Source organism: Chenopodium album, chromosome 15, assembly GCF_948465745.1.
Source record: "Chenopodium album chromosome 15, dcCheAlbu1.1, whole genome shotgun sequence".
Classification (NCBI taxonomy): Eukaryota; Viridiplantae; Streptophyta; class Magnoliopsida; order Caryophyllales; family Amaranthaceae; genus Chenopodium; species Chenopodium album.
In genome coordinates, this window is record NC_137848.1 from 29,543,933 (window position 1) to 29,544,898 (window position 966).

The 966-nt window shown below is 41.9% G+C and overlaps 1 non-coding gene across 1 annotated transcript; it reads left to right on the top strand.

Annotated features, from left to right (window-relative positions):
• Positions 1-389: 389 nt before the first annotated feature.
• Positions 390-496, top strand: LOC145583496 (small nucleolar RNA R71). Its single transcript, XR_014100140.1, has one exon. It is a non-coding gene; the product is annotated as a small nucleolar RNA R71 (small nucleolar RNA).
• Positions 497-966: the final 470 nt, after the last annotated feature.

The window sequence follows — 966 nt, forward strand, 5'->3', positions numbered from 1 at the left end:
AATCCATCTTGCCTTGTGTTATAAGTCGCCACATGCTCAGGGCTCAAACCTAAACAATAAGATGTATCGTGGTTTGTGCCACCATAATTTTGACATGAGAAAGAATTGACTTGAGAAGAGCTTGTCCCACTATTAACACTTGTGTTCAACTTTGCAGCTCAATTTGATGTTGCAAACGATCAACCTTCTCCAATTCATACATCCCACCTTTCTTCTGTGCATTCCTCCTTCTACCACCCCAAGAGTAGTTCTCCGCTACTTATTCAATTGTTGCTTCAACTTTATTTCGGGGGATCTTAATCAATTGTCCACCCGCCCCCGCATCCAAGTTAGCTCTAGACATAGGTTCTAATCCATCATAGAAGAATCGCATGAGCAAGCTTTGATTGAATTCATGATGAGGACATGCTTGTACCAACACCTTGAACCTTTCCCAAGCTTCACTAAGACTCTCATCCTCTTCTTGTTCGAACGATGCCATCTTCCTTCTCATTTTGGCGGTCATTTCCTCGGAAATGAACCTCTTCAAGAATGCCTTGACTATCTCTCTCCATGTTGTGAGAGAATTTGGCTTGACTTGCTTGAGCCACTTCTTTGCTCTTCCCAAAAGAGTGTCGAAATAGATGCATTCGGATGTACTCTTGAGAAACTTGATTTTTTTGAATCATGGCACATAGCTCAAAGAATCTATCAAGATGCTCAATGGGATCTTCACTCGGAGAACCTGAAAATTGTTCCGCTTGTACCATTCTTGAATATTGGGGGTGAATGGTAAAGTTGGTTTCCGTGACGGGTAGAAAAATCCCTCTTGTGAGCTCATAATCTTCCGGATTTCCAAACTCACGAAACAAAACTTCATCCTCTTATCCCGACATTGCCTCACTTTGTGAACTTAAAGAACAAGAATCACTCCCACTCTCAACAATAACACCAAGACCTCTTCCCTCTTCTTGATAAAGCCTACAG